Raw genomic sequence first — 15,870 nt, forward strand, 5'->3', positions numbered from 1 at the left:
CATACACAACAATACGTCACTCCTTCGATCTTCACAACATACTATCTTTGGTGTGCTAAAAATAAATCCAAGCAATTAGACAAGCGACAGTCACAAATTATCAGCATGTGTACCTATATTAATTTAACTGTTGTGATATCAAGGCTTCATAAATGCTATTTTCGCTCATAACAACGAAACACGGATAAGTGAATACTCAAATACGTCACGTGAATATTGGCTTTTATGCACATCTTGTATATTTCGACAGTTGGTAGCGGTCTACCAGTTTTGCGAAAAAAATTATAAAACTTAGGGGAAAATGTGGGTACCTATATATGATATTTAAATATGCGTATTTGATGATCTCATAGCTAAAAATTAATTCTTTTGCTTTGGTGTGTACTTCATTAAAATATGAATTGTTATTCTTTGGTGGCACGATGTAAGACGTAGAACGAAATTAAAAACATTGAAATTCGCTGTTTATGCGGCTGTCGAAGGAGACCAAGAGCAGATGCTTATTTGGCGTGGGTTTTCAGGTGTCGTTCGCTGCACTTACACTACTAGCCCACTGTGATGTTGGCTATGCTAGTAGCTGTACGTGGTAAAGGGTACTTTACCCTTTCTTCCAGTATAAGTCGCGTACAGAGTGCTGGAAGAATGGGTACTGAAATACCTCTGCGTGTGCTGTAGTTAGTCTGATATTGTCTTCAGGCTTGTTATTGTGGCAATACGTAGGGGGTGAAGTAAATTCCTAAATTTTACACTGAATCCTGGTTCTTCAAACTCTGTGAATAGCCTTTCGCGCGATAATTATTTCGCTCCAAGCGTCTACTAATGCAATCTTTCACTTTCCTGACGCTCTACTGTGACCATTCGTGCCGCCCTCCTTTGTATACGTTAGATATCCCTGTAGGCCCATCTGTTATGGGGTCTACCTTACGGAAGAACCTTGGGTCCCACACATGCGAAAATATTCGAATCTGGGACTCACAAGCGATTTGTAAACATCAACTATTATACCCGAAAAACAGGAGGGTAATGGAAAAGGCTTACATCTCGTTACATTAAACAGCTTATTTATAGATGTTGACTACAATATGAATGATTCGTGTATGGATCATCGGGTTAAACTTTAACCCGGACGGAAGGAAAGTTAGCAACGATAACTGGGAGCTGATAGTCCTCTTGCGAATCATGCACGATCTGGCCACAATTGATCTCTTTATGATGCTTTTTTTATCTCTTCCCGAGCGGGTATTCGAAAACGAAAAGGGGTGAAACATAACATTAATTATTTTGTTTCGACCATTTTTGTTATCTTTTATGGCAATGTATTGGATATAACCAGTAGTCGAATTTTTTGTCATGTATTTATTTGTGCGTTTGTGTACTTTGAGATTTATTTATGAAATTATGGACTAATATAAGTGATTAATTTATGAATACTCATGTGCTTGTAAATGACTCATCATGTGTGAAGATATAGTAACTGACAATGGCTGTGCATTTATGTTGCATGTAGCTAATTATTTCCTTTTTATTTTTTTATGACAGTATGTTTTATGTATGATTCTGGCGATTATTTTATACAATTTCCTTTAGTATAGTCAGAGAAAGTCAATAAATAATAATATCGAACATCCTACAATGATTTTATCATCTTGCTTATAGATGTCGGTTCATTATACAGGGTGAAGCGAAATTCGCGCACTCGGGCTTCGCTGCGCGACTCCTTACATGCCAGCGATAAAAAAATGTATTTCACAAAATTTCATCTGGCGAATACATCCGGCAGAAAATGGGCGTTAAAGAGCGGCAATCTGGCAACACTGTAACCACATGTATGGTAACGACCTCTGTCAGCAGGAGGTCGAGGGTTCGACCCTGGTTTTTGTTTGCTAATTTTATTGCAACATTTCACACTGTAATATACACCGAATCTTAGGTCACATGTATCCTAAATTTACAACATTTTGTAATGCCGGACATAACAAATATGTAGTTAGACAAATAAGAAATAGACAGTTGAAAGAACTGACCTGTCATAGGACAGAATAACTACAAAAACAATATCAGTTTCGCGATGCTAAAGATGGTAGCACAGTACAATAGCACAACATCTACTTATCTTTTATACTACATGTAATATGAACGCTCAGATGTCGCACATTAGTAACCAGTGACAGTAAAAATGTTCAAATTAATGACTGCCTGACCTTCACAACAGAATACTTTGTTCTCAGAACAACAGATGCTCAAAGCGACCTCCCTGTACGTCCAAACGCTGTGAAACACGCTGGACCATACAGCTCTGGACCCTTCACAGAAAATCTGCACCCACAGTAAAAAGAGCAGCACGAACTCATAAATTACTAGCAATTCTTCCATATTCGTTGGTGGAGTAGAGTACACGTGCTCCTTCAGGTGTCCCCACAGGAAGAAATCCAGGGGATTTAGGTCAGGTGAACGTGGTGGCCATACAACTAGACCTCCACGTCCAATCCATTTCCCTGGAAATTTTCTATCCAAATATTGCCGCACATTAATTCAAGAGTGTGGCAGCTTACCATGATGTTGGAACCATATCCTCTGCCAAACATGTAGTGGGACATCTTCCAGTGCATCAGGCAGATAGTTTGAGAGGAATTCATGATACCTTCGTGCAGTCAGCCAGTCAGGCAATACGTAGGGGCCCAAACAACTGTCGTATGGTGTTCACGAAGTCGCCATGGGCCTTCTGTTCTTGCTGGGACCATTCACAGTATTTGCAAAGCACATTGTTAGTCCTACTGGTAATGTGAAGCCCTAACGAAGTGTAACGCACGTGAACAATGCAAGAACAATACTTGGTACTAATTTATGGTACCATTGGAGAAGGATACAAATAAAACAGGTTTCGTATCTAGTAACTGAAGTGGTGCGAATAAATTCATATCCACAACGTGGAAAGGGCTGCTTTAAAAGCTGACCAATCTTCTATTTCTACGTTTGTAGTATGTAAGTGCAAATGTTTTCTAGGGGGCCTGCTGCAGTCGTTGTTGACGATTAAGATACCAGGTACCGTACCACCTGGACTACATTTACCAATTTAAAAACTCATGCCTCAAACCTGGATTGAACCATTGACCTCCAGCACCGTAAGCCAAAACTCTATCGACTGCACCAACTGTACAACCCAAGTAACATGTACTGACAGAGGTAGTTACCATACATGAGGTTACAGTGTTGCCAGATTGCCACCCTTTAACGTCCTTTTTCTGCTGGATGTACTCAGCAGACGAAATTTTGTAAGAGACATTTTTTTTATCGCTGGCATGTAAGTAGTCGCGCTTTGGAGCCCGAGTGCGCGAATTTCTCTTCACCCTGTATAGAGGAGAAATGAGTTGGGTGAAAACTGGACCCTAATGGCATCTCTGTCTTACTGATCATTATCCCAAGTGACAGGGATAGTGAAAAAAAATGGGCAGAAATCATCCACACAACTGTGATATGCCGTACATCTCAGTGAATCGCAGCTCACTTCATCTCTGTCGGACACTGCTTTAGCTGAAGAAGAATCTTATGTTCAGAACAGTTTTAGTGAAAATAACTACACTGAAATGTTTGTAGAAATTTATCAGATGAACTTATTGGATCCAAAGTTTCAGAAGTAAGTGATCCAGCAGCCAGTTCACAGACATAGTAACAAGCTAGCAGTCAGTCTGCAGAAAGTATATACAGCTATGCAAGAATACTCAATCTTGTTCCAGCCCAGACTCACAAAGTAACAAAAGGCGATTAGATTTACCACAGCAGGCAAATTAAATCAAACGAAACAGTACAAAGACAAAAACTGGAAATGCCATTTGGAATAAACCAACCCTAAATAACTCTGAACAGCAAAAGAAATTAATTGGTTACAATGATATTCCTGTATTTATATAAGAACTTGAAACCCCATTTCAGATTTTTAGTGCCATACTCTAGAAATGATTCGTGTGATTATCAGTGTAAGTATATTAGCACAGGTCATGATTTGTTAGCATACTTTACAGAAGTAGCCTAAAGTAAAATTAGGATATAGTGTAGCTGTAGTAATCCATATATTACTACTTCTTAACTGCTATGACTGTGGTGCACACTACGCAGTTTGGGTTAGCACAGCATTTGGCTGCTCCAGACCCACACCAGAGGTCACCAATCATGGTGTGACACCTCCAGGCCCCTCTTTCCGATTGGACACTCTGGGCACATGCGATCGATAGGAGCCCCCTTGTTCATGTCAGATTACCGAACGATAACCGATATTACTGAAAAACAAATTTACTTCGAAAAAATCGACAGATGATGGCTGATTACAATACCTATTTGCTTAGTAGCTTAGCACAGTGCACAGTTCTGCACCGAGCGAATAGCGGCGTAAAAGTAAACTTGACCGATCGACTAAAATAAACTGACTCGATGACTGGGAATTCCCCTTTATTTGTCTGCATTGTAGTGACTTTGTTTTGATTGTAGTTGTTACTGACTGTGCTCTAAGGTATTCTTTGATTAAATCGTCGATCGCCTGTTTTGTTTCGTGTTAGCGACTATTTTCGGTGTGAAATTAATTGTGCTTTGTAATATAAAATGTCGAAACGGTCGTATCCTAGTGGATCTGCAAAAAGGAAAAGAGCTGTACGTCAGAAGGAAGTAACTGAAAAGTAACCAAAATTAAGAGCTTATTGTACTACTGCTACTGCAGCAACTTCTGTAAGTAGTAATCACATGACGAGTCGTGTCAATTACAAATTGCGAGAATTTCTGGATGTTCATGTTCTACACCAGTTTCAGAGTTCTACCAATTTAGGAAAAGAGATTGATGAGAAAGCGACTGCTTCTATGATGAAAGTGCAACAACTTCGGTGACTTCACCAACACCGACAACTGCGTCAGTTGAATAACAGTTTTCCAACCCAGAATAAATATCACACGATTCCCCTGATTATTTTCATGAAAATTTTACAGAAAATAATCGCGAAATTTTGATTCGTAAGGGATGTGTATATTTTCAAAATAAAGATTCTGACTTTTCTGAGGCATCCAGAATCTACAAAGATCAGTAACTAGGTATTTCAACCAAGCATTATTTATTCGGAAATTAAAGAACAATGAAAGCGTCGAAAGAACATTATTGTTGTACTCGCCTTCCAAAAATTCTATATTTTTTTGATACTGCCGGCCGCGGTGGTCTAGCGGTTCTAGGCGCTCAGTCCGGAACCGCGCGACTGCTACAGTCGCAGGTTCGAATCCTGCCTCGGGCATGGATGTGTGTGATGTCCTTAGGTTAGTTAGGTTTAAGTAGTTCTAAGTTCTAGGGGACTGATGACCACAGATGTTAAGTCCCATGGTGCTCAGAGCCAGCCATTTTGATACTGATTATTTATCCCTTCCGATGTAGATCTATGCCCTTCGAGTAGATGTAATGATTGGAAGCACATTAATCACGTAATTTTAACACATGAAAACAGCCCAGCACATAAGCAGTCTGTGATGACTTATCTGGAACGAAGTAAAGCAATTGGTAGAATAGATATAAGCTTATTATCTCAGCACAAAAAAGAAGTGAATTACTGGAAAAATGTACTTAAAATGATTGTAGCTGTTGTAAAAGTTTTGGCATCGAAATGGCTTCCATTCTATGCTAAAAATGAAGTCCTATGATCTCTCAACAATGGAAATTATTTGGGTGTGTGGAATTATTGAGTGAATTCGATCCATTTCTTGAAGATCTCTTATAAAAATTTAAGAATCCTGGAAAACGTAACGCTTCTTATTTATCAGCGAATATCTGTAATGAGTTTATTGATGTAATGGGAAAACGTGTCCTAAAAAGTTATAAATGAAGTTAAATTAGCAAACTATTTTTCCATTAGCTTTGACAGTGTGTTCGATGTGTCTCACGTATAATTCGATATGTAAAAGACCACGTTCCTGTTGGAAGGTTCCTGAAATTTATATCTATTAAAAACTATAAATGTGAGTATTTAGCAGAAACCATCTTGAATTTTTTTAGAGAATCATGATATTCCAATAAAAAATTGCAGAGGACAAAGTTACAACAGTACTTCAAATATGTCAGGAAACTCTACTGGTCTATTAGCAAGAATCAAGGAGAAATGTGAATTTGTCACAAATATGTCAGGAAACTCTACTGGTCTGCCGGCCGCTGGTGGCCGAGCGGTTCTGGCGCTACAGTCTGGAACCGCGCGACCGCTACGGTCGCAGGTTCGAATCCTGCCTCGGGCATGGATGTGTGTGTTGTCCTTAGGTTAGTTAGGTTTAAGTAGTTCTAAGTTCTAGGGGACTTATGACCTCAGCAGTTGAGTCCCATAGTGCTCAGAGCCCATTTAACTCTACTGGTCTATTAGCAAGAATCAAGGAGAAATGTGAATTTGTCACCTTTGTACCATGTATTAAACTTGGTGGGTGTCCAAGATGTTGGGTGTGTATCAGAGGCAACAAAGTTTTCTGTAATGGTTCAGACAGTATCAACGTTTCGTCGAGCTCTACTCTCCAACGGAATGTATCGACAGAACATTTAGGTTCAAAAAAAGTTGTTAGAAGTCTTCCACAAATCAGATAGTCAGCCCGAGCTGATGCAGTAAGCGCCTTGCATTTAGGTCATTAAAAATTATAGAAACTTTGATGTCCATCGCAGAAGGTACAGAACAGGCAAGAGAAAATACAGACGAAGCCCTTAGTCTGTCCAGAAAAATGGGAAAGCTAGAATTTATTATAATAACGGAAATTTAGAGCTCTATATTTGAAAAATAGACAAAACAAGTAATTTTCTTCAGAAAGAAACATTAATACTGCACATTGCAACTAATTTGTTTGCTTCACTTGATGATTTTATGATTAACCACAGGGATAAATTTGATGGCTTCGAATCGTCCGCCAAAGAAAGAAACCCAGAATCTGATTACAAGGACCTATCTCAAACAAGAAATGTAGAAGCTCACGCCAGAGTTTTTTTGATGGCTCTGCACTGGCAGTCCAACTGAATGGAAAAGAGAAATTTAAAGAAGAAACCTTTCTTCCCATAACTGATACCCTGAGGGTTCATCTAAAATACAGATTAAGTTCGTAAGAGAACATTAGTCAACGTTAAAGTTTATTTTTTCGCCCGAAAACTACGAATTCCGAAGAGCTGGGACCAAGTTGCAAAGAATTTGCTGAAATTTATTATGAAGACGTTAACGAACAAGAATTGGAAACGGAGTGTCTGCTTTTAACAGAATACTTGAAAATTATTCATAGTAAAAATAGGGAAGTATTAGCACATTGGAAATATATCACCTTTTGAAAGAAAACAAAATTAAAGACACATTTCCAAATGTAGAAATCACATTGAGAATCTTTTTAAACATGATGTTAACCAAGTTCAGTGCGGAAAGCTCCTTCTTCAAATTGAAAAGAATAAAAAATGAATTAAGAAGTACGTTGCTTCCAGAGAGCTTAACCAGTTTATCGTTGATGTCCATAGAATGTGATATGCTCAAAAATATAGATTCTGAAGAAGTGATTAACGATTTCAACCATCTCAAATCTAGAAGGTACCTCTTCAATCAACATAGATTTTTAAGCACTAACCTGTGAATGTTAAAAGAGTTACTTTTGTGGGTTATATTGTCTAGAACCTCGCTTACCTACTTTCTTTGTCTATTCTAACAAAATAGTACTCTGTCAAGGTCATAGGGGCCTCATTATCCTAATGTGCCCAGGGTCTCCAATAGGTTGACGACGGTTCTAGACACTTCAGTCACCTGCAGCTAAGAGCCGGCTGCCATCAGTGGTCAAAATTCTCTTTATACACTCCTGGAAATTGAAATAAGAACACCGTGAATTCATTGTCCCAGGAAGGGGAAACTTTATTGACACATTCCTGGGGTCAGATACATCACATGATCACACTGACAGAACCACAGGCACATAGACACAGGCAACAGAGCATGCACAATATCGGCACTAGTACAGTGTATATCCACCTTTCAAAGCAATGCAGGCTGCTATTCTCCCTTGGAGACGATCGTAGAGATGCTGGATGTAGTCCTGTGGAACGGCTTCCCCCCATGCCATTTCCACCTGGCGCCTCAGTTGGACCAGCGTTCGTGCTGGAAATGCCGACTGCGTGAGACGACACTTCATCCAGTCCCAAACATGCTCAATGGGGAACAGATCCGGAGATCTTGGTGGCCAGGGTAGTTGACTTACACCTTCTAGAGCACGTTGGGTGGCACGGGATACATGCGGACGTGCATTGTCCTGTTGGAACAGCAAGTTCCCTTGCCGGTCTAGGAATGGTAGAACGATGGGTTCAATGACGGTTTGGATGTACCGTGCACTATTCAGTGTCCCCTCGACGATCACCAGTGGTGTACGGCCAGTGTAGGAGATCGCTCCCCACACCATGATGCCGGGTGTTGGCCCTGTGTGCCTCAGTCATATGCAGTCCTGATTGTGGCGCTCACCTGCACGGCGCCAAACACGCATACAACCATCATTGGCACCAAGGCAGAAGCGACTCTCATCGCTGAAGACGACACGTCTCCATTCATCCCTCCATTCACGCCTGTCGCGACACCACTGGAGGCGGGCTGCACGATGTTGGGGCGTGAGCGGAAGACGGCCTAATGGTGTGCGGGACCGTAGCCCAGCTTCATGGAGACAGTTGCGAATGGTCCTCGCCGATACCCCAGGAGCAACAGTGTCCCTAATTTGCTGGGAAGTGGCGGTGCGGTCCCCTACGGCACTGCGTAGGATCCTACGGTCTTGGCGTGCATCCGTGCGTCGCTGCGGTCCGGTCCCAGGTCGACGGGCACGTGCACCTTCCGCCGACCACTGGTGACAACATCGATGTACTGTGGAGACCTCACGCCCCACGTGTTGAGCAATTCGGCGGTACGTCCACCCGGCCTCCCGCATGCCCACTATACGCCCTCGCTCAAAGTCCGTCAACTGCACATACGGTTCACGTCCACGCTGTCGCGGCATGCTACCAGTGTTAAAGACTGCGATGGAGCTCCGTATGCCACGGCAAACTGGCTGACACTGACGGCGGCGGTGCACAAATGCTGCGCAGCTATCGCCATTCGACGGCCAACACTGCGGTTCCTGGTGTGTCCGCTGTGCCGTGCGTGTGATCATTGCTTGTACAGCCCTCTCGCAGTGTCCGGAGCAAGTATGGTGGGTCTGACACACCGGTGTCAATGTGTTCTTTTTTCCATTTCCAGGAGTGTATGTCCATGATCCAGCCTGTAATCTGTGCGTGTTACCAGTCTGTGTCAGTCAACAAGTCTGTATCCGTGTTTCATCTGTACCTGTCAGTATGTGCATGTCAATAAGTCGCATACGTTTCAAGAAACTGCATTGAACTATCTACGTTATGCTGCCACACCATGGCGAAATAAGTAGTTTGTTGGTTTCTCATCGCCGTGTTTCTTATTGTGTTTGGAGGCAGAACACAAGTGGCAATGAGTCTGTTTCTCACGTGTGTTCATTCTTGCACTTGTTCTCTCTCTCCGTGTCTTCTGTATAGTGCAAGTGGAGATAAGTCAAACTTTCATATGCTTTGCTATGGGAGGTTCATGTGTCATGTTTATGACTGTTTTCATCACTACTGCAGCTATGGCAACTTCTTCTAGTAACCTGCAACCACTTCTTGGCCACATTGACAGACCAAGCTCTGCTATATCACAGTGTACTGTCACAGTGTTCCGCCACCCAATGATTCTGCTGCAGCTTGGCAAACCTCTGGCCATGGCTCTGCAATCCACTTCACTGCTTTTTGGGGTTGGCAAACTTCTGACAGCCCTGCCTTCTTTTTGGATGATGGACGTGGACACTTGTAACACTTTGTTTTTGTCATGCCTTCTTTTTCCTTATTTTAGTCGTTCTGTTAGCTGGCCTCCTTTTCGGATACAGCCTACTTTGACCCTTTGTTCTGTTGTTCTGTTTGTTGGCCTCCTTTCCAGGAATGGCTTCCCTGTTCTGTTCGTTGACCACCATTTCTGGACCTACCTCCTCCTTGTGTCAATAAGCCCCCTTTTTTGGGCCCGGCTTCACACTCCTACGCCATCATGTGTTGTCTGTTGTTTTCTTCACATCATTTGTGCACCCATGTCTTGTGTCACCTTTTTCCTTGTGTAGCAATCCATCACATCAGTCTCTGTGTCATTGGTTCAGGATGCCATCCTTGGCCTAGCACCTGACAACATTGTTCATCAGTGCACCCTTTTCTGTTGGGATCCATCTTTGATCACTGTTTTCTGCTCTTTCCAGTCAGTGGGAGGGGGGGGGGGCGTACTGTTGCTGTTCGTTGAATGCATTGGCGTGTAGCAACAAGCCCCCTAGGTGAAGGAGAAGCCACTGCAATCCCAGTCAGGAAACCTGGCCGCAATGGACAATTCCATCGACAACAACAAGCCTGGAGGCACTTCTGCCTTGCTCTTCTTGCTTCCTGCAACATGAGAGAGTTGCGTATTGGCACCAGAGTAGCGGTTTTCACTCCTCAACTTTCGGAGCAATTTCCTGTTCTGGGTCATGGTCTGACACAGTCTCCCTTCAGTACTCAACAATGTTTTTTCTCCCTCAGCCAGCATCAGTACTACCTCTGGACAGAATCCTTATTGTCTTTGTTGAACCTTTCGTATACCCTTTTGGTTGTTGGTCGTTTGATGCTGTCTGCCTTTTTTCCTTTTGTTATTTGTTGTCCATATACTGCAGTTGACGCGACCCGTACAGTGCTGTCACATGCTTTTCCTGTCGAAGGCCTCCCTTGTACAGTGAATTTTTGGAAAGCAGTTCAGTTTGGACTCTCGACAGCTTCTGTACCAACACAAGCACCTCTAGGTGCGTCTTGCACCTATGTGGGCGTCTTACTCTGTTGTGGATGCCTCCTGCACCTATGTGTGTGCCTTCTACCAGGCACAGGTGCCTCCTGCACCTTCACATGTGCCTCTTACCCTATGCTGGTGCCTCCTGCACCAATATAGGAATCTCACAAACATTGACATGGGCAGCTCCTTTATGGTCATTGGCGTTGCTACCTCCTGCTGGCACTTCTTACACTCCCAACAGACACTGTGACTCCCCAGTTTATGGCACCTAGTGGCAACTCCTCCTATGGAGGTGTCACCCAGCAGTATGTTGTGGGAAATTGGGCAGCAGGTCGCTCTTCCCCCAGGGAAGGAGGAGTGTAGAAACCTGTAAGTTACTACATGTTAGTTAGCTGCCTTTACTGCAGCACACATCATGAAGTTCAAGCAGCACACTGTTCAGGAACTCTAGGCCTCCATCAGAGGTTGCCGCTCATGGACCATCGCATGAGTCGCCTACAGTGGGCAAAATGCTCTTAATATGTGTGTGCACCAGCTCTGACCACCAGTCTGTACTTCTCACCAGTTTGTTCCCATCAACAAGTCTGTGCCTGTCAGCCTGTACACATCAACAAGTCTTGTATATATCAAGAAATTGTGCTGAACTGTCTATGTTATGCTGTCATGCCATGATCACGTAAATAGTTGTTGTTTCCTTACAACGATGTTTCTTATTATGTTCAGAGTCAGATCAGTAGCAGTTATCATTACTTATTTATTTATTTATCTCTTTGATCATATACCATACAATGTTCAAGATGATGTCAGATTTGACTTCAATTTAGTGTTTACAAAGAAAAATAATCATGTTTATATGTAGGCCTCTGTGTTAAAAATTACGTGTATTGAAGTTCATGTCCTCACTCCCTGAATTGCAGCAATAGTAGTGTAGATATGCTCTACTATATCTTTCAAATATATTTGTATTTAGTATACATTTTCAATCCTCTGCCAACATGCTGCTCAGTTTTATACCCATATAGCATGTACCAATCTATCACAAACTTTTATTAATTGAAATTACAAATAATTTCCTTTTAATCTGGTGTTATGATTATGTGTGTCACAATTTTATCTGATGTTACTATCATTGCCAGTTAATTTTTTAAAACCTACATTAGTGTGCCCATGTACACATGGTAATGAAAGCACTTTCAATGTTTTAAACAATGATTTACATAACTGTCTAAACCTAATGGCTCTCTTTTGGATTTTGAAAGGCAGTATTGATAACATCAAGGAATTGAGAACTGTGTTCTTAAGAACAAAAAGGAATCAAATACATGTTCTAGAATTGAGAACTTTGACAAGTATGTCAGACCACTACCTCTTTTTCCTTAAAGTAATCCACTCTAAACTTTACTCCCCCCCCCCCCCATCAGTGCCCATTGTACAGTTAAAAGGAGGATGTATGCTATACCTTCTAGGTTCAGTGTTCAAATTATTCTCTTTCCCATATAGTTCTTAAACTACTTCTTTATTTTCATCACAATGTGCTTGCAAAATATTTTACCCACTTGTATTTCCACAATCTTTTTCAAAGTTAATGGAATATTTTGTTTCATAAGTCTATGTTATTGCTGTTAAAAATACATTATACACTTTTGATATATATTTCAGTTTAAATTTCTAATTTGATTAACCAAAAGAGCAATGATGTAGTAAAAAGCAGCGAGTACAAAATAAATGCAAATACAAATCTAAGAACTCTGGTCTTGTTTTTGTCAAGACAAATGAATACATGATCAAGAACTGAAAAATGAGAAGTGAGAACTAAGAAATAAAAACCAAATAAGAAGAACTTAGAACTGAGGACCAAGAAGTGAGAACTAAGAAACGAGAACTGAGGAACCATTACTGACAATGAGAAGCAAGAACAGGAAACCAGGAACTATGCTTAGTTCTTGAGTACAATGAGAATTCATTGGTAGAAGACTTAGCAGTTTTTGGATTGCCCATCATCAAACAGAGCTGCTGAAGAATTTCCCCAGAATACAAGACCATATTTCAGATGCACATTAAAATATGCATAGTAAGCACTCATTAGTGACTGACTGTTTGTACATTTTTCTAGGGTCTTCGGAAGGCAAGGCTCAGCTTGGAACTGGTGTAGTCTGTATGTTGTCCCAATGTAGGTTAGTTTGTATCCAAATGTTAAGATATTTTCTTCTCTCTTTATTCACAATGGTTGATTTAATGGTGACATCAGTGTAATGCAAGATGAATTTTAACAGGTGGGTCCCTCCCATCCTGGGGTCTGAGTGACCTGACCTTCCTTTTTAACCGTTCCAAAGCCATCCCTCCATCCTTCCTCAGGAAGGAACAATTAGTTATGCATGTATGTATTTTTATATGTGTCTATGGGTAATACTTTTATTTCTCCTGAAAATAGACAGTGGCCATAAATTCTGTCTCATAATTTTATAGTTTTCTTGAGAGAATTTGATTTTTGACACAATAAGTTATTTTGAAAGGTATGGAAATTTATTGATACTGTTTTCCTGTTTTGTATTGTGAACAGGTTCATTTAAACCATTTACTGAGGTGGCTTGAAACAGTTTACTACATGTTGGACATTATCATTTTTAGGTGCCTTTACTAATAATGTTGTGTGATCAGCAAACTGTTTTATGTCAATCATCAAGTATATTCAGGTCATTTGCATAAACCAGGAATAAAAAAAGTCCCATTACTGACACTTGAGGTACTCCATGTTGATAAAAAAGAGGAGAGAGAGATTTGTTGGTTAACAGATGCTATACTCCATGTTGTGTATATGTGAATTAGATTATCTATGAAATGTATCACTTTTAGGTTGCAGCCTTGCTTGCCTGCTTGATTGTCGACAATTTTGAATTTTTCACAGACACCTAAGTAAAGACATCATGAACCTTGTAAAAAATTAAGCTGGTATATTTAATTACTCAGAATGTGTACCTGCTGAAGATATTGTACATTTTTATTTAATGGAATACTGTTTCTGTCACTGTATGTTTACTTGTGTAGGTTATAAAATTTCTTAGTTCAGGAAAACTTTGTACCACAACAAAAATGGAGAAAATATCCAAAGTGTGCATTTCTTACACTACTACAAATACTTTGAAGTTAGTTTACCACCATAATGTGCTCTTGGCAGTGAACAATGTTTGCTATCTGTTTCAGATTGGTGAAAAGATACAGAAGTACAAGAGAAGATAGGTGAAAAGATACGGAAGTACAAGAGAACTGTTTGAAGTAGGCAATTACAGCCCAAAACTCTGAAGAAATGCTTACAAACCATTAGGAGGAAGGAGGTATCACAGAGGAAACTTGAAACACTTTTTAATACCCTAAGAACCTTAATTAATAAACTAAAGTTAAAGAAAGAAGTTAATTCATTGTCAGGGTTACCACAGATTTTTACTAATGAAGAAGAATCACAGCCTGTTATAGATGTTTCACAACTGAGTGAATCTTGGTTCCTGTCACTCCCATTGAACTTCAAATGATAGTGAAGTCATACATTCAAATATGATTGTCCAGGCCAAAATGGCTCTTGGGTGTCACCCAACACGACCCTGAACTTCGTGTACGCTTTGCAACCGACATTAAAGTGAGTAGAGCTACTGTTGATGAGTAGAGAAAATACTGAACATTAGCATGTTGAACTGAAAGATATGCCAGCAAGCACTGTATGGTACTTTGATGAAACCAATCTCACTGATAATCCTAGGAAAAAGAAAGCTTTTGCAAAAATAAATTCAAAATAGTCAATAAACATTTGTAATTCCTCCAAGAGCAACTTATCAGTAATGTTTGCTGGCAGTGACAAGGGAGAAATCTTGCCTCCATTTGTTTGTGATCTACATGGATAGAAAATGGGCCCAGTGGCTATTTTTAGCCAATTTGCTCTAGTGGATGGTTTGACAGTTGTTCACTAGGCTGATGCTACTGAAATTGGAAAACTTGGAAGGGAAGAAAGTAGTAATCTGTGATGATTTATTCTCACATTTGACAGACTATGTCGTAGGGCTCTACCGTGAGAATTATGTTTCATTCATCTGTTTGCCAGTGAACAGTACCCACATTACACATTACACAGCCATTGGATGTTTCTGTCATTGAGCCCATAAAAGCAACCTGGAGCCAGATTCTTACAGACTGGAAAAGCAGCAAGTTAGGCTTCAAAGACTTTCTTCCAGAAACAGCATTTACCATTTCTGTTAAGAAGACTAATGTTTATATTGGCAGGTTTCAGAAAGTGCAGCATACATCCAATCAATGTTGTTGAAATTCTCCATCTTCATTCAAGGACATGTGACAAGGATGCAGTAAAGGACACTTTCATTGAAGCCCTCCACAATAAGAGATCTGAATGGACTACTGGTGTTGCCAATAAGAGAGTGAGAAGGAAAATTAGAGTGACTCCCAGTAAAAGTGTGACAGAGATGCTGAAAAAGGTTACAAAGGAAACAGAGAAGAAGTCACAAAAATGAAGCAAGTAGCCCAGAAGAAGATTCTGAAGCTATCCCTCTAAGAGATTCTTTTGAAGATGATCAGAGCAGCATCACCTGTAACATGTGAAGCAGATGATGCCCAGTTAGTAAATAGTCAAAGAAGAGTGGTCCAGAATTTAATGAAGTTGTGTGCACTGTGCAACATATGAAGGGAGATGGATGAATTACTGATTTAGGTGATGATGGAGCTACAGTAAATTCAAGGCAGAAGCCTAAGAAATCATGGAAGTGGCCAGTGTCGAAGATGAAATGGTGTATGATGTTGATGAAATGATTGGCACCATTCAGCCTCCAATACAGATAAGCCAATGTGCTACAGTTGCACTAGAGCTTCGATGTTAGTGGTAATAACTCACAACATAGAGTATATTTTGTGTTAAATCTTTAAACTGTAGACTATTTTGATAATAAAATTTGTTTGTGCATACATGAGTGCTGATTTCCTTCATTCCTCCAGTCAAACATTGCTCTAAACCTCTGTAATCCTTTTT

At 40.6% G+C, this 15,870-nt stretch overlaps 1 protein-coding gene and 1 long non-coding RNA gene across 2 annotated transcripts in view; one reads left to right on the top strand and one right to left on the bottom strand.

Moving 5' to 3' along the window:
- LOC124776809 overlaps window positions 1-15,870 on the bottom strand; it is a 187,197-nt gene that overhangs the window by 19,205 nt on the left and 152,122 nt on the right. The window lies entirely within an intron of this gene.
- On the top strand, window positions 210-15,806 carry LOC124776810. The gene is made up of 2 exons (XR_007015654.1): window positions 210-303; window positions 14,046-15,806. It is a non-coding gene; the product is annotated as an uncharacterized LOC124776810 (long non-coding RNA).

This window comes from Schistocerca piceifrons, chromosome 2 (genome assembly GCF_021461385.2).
Source record: "Schistocerca piceifrons isolate TAMUIC-IGC-003096 chromosome 2, iqSchPice1.1, whole genome shotgun sequence".
NCBI lineage: Eukaryota > Metazoa > Arthropoda > Insecta > Orthoptera > Acrididae > Schistocerca > Schistocerca piceifrons.